We start from the raw sequence: 540 nt of genomic DNA, 5'->3' as shown, positions 1-540 counted from the left end.
TATGAACACATCACTACACACTACTACATCAATATTGCACGCATACATATTCACAAATCGTCGATAAAACAGCGAATTTTTGGAGTTTGATCTCGGGTTTAGGATCCCCTTAACCTATGTAACTTTCAGTCAGTGGTGTAGTCGGGCCCTGGCGGGACCCGGCGGCGCCAGGGTACTTTTCTCGGAGGCCTGGCGGCGCCAGGGCACTTTTTCATAGTCTTAAAACTCTGTCTCGGAAAAAAAATATACCCAGTGATTTGCGACCACTAATCAATTGCATTATATCATTGCCGTTGAAACGAGGTTTTAACTCTACGAATAATATTATTACGCCGACTCACAATAGGCTTCTTGTACATCTCTTTTTTTTATTTCACTTAAATGGACCACCGTTGTACAAATTTAATCCCTTATCATATGTAAAACGTTGGTTATTAACACATTCCTTTGTAAATGAATCGCGGTCAAGACATGCTCTCCATGGAATGGAAAATAAGAGCGATAAAAAAGAATTGTGAGCTTTTTTTACGTAACCCATAC

Source organism: Wasmannia auropunctata, unplaced genomic scaffold (genome assembly GCF_000956235.1).
Source record: "Wasmannia auropunctata unplaced genomic scaffold, wasmannia.A_1.0 LD336116.1, whole genome shotgun sequence".
Lineage (NCBI taxonomy): Eukaryota > Metazoa > Arthropoda > Insecta > Hymenoptera > Formicidae > Wasmannia > Wasmannia auropunctata.
Note: the sequence above shows the minus strand (reverse complement) of the source record.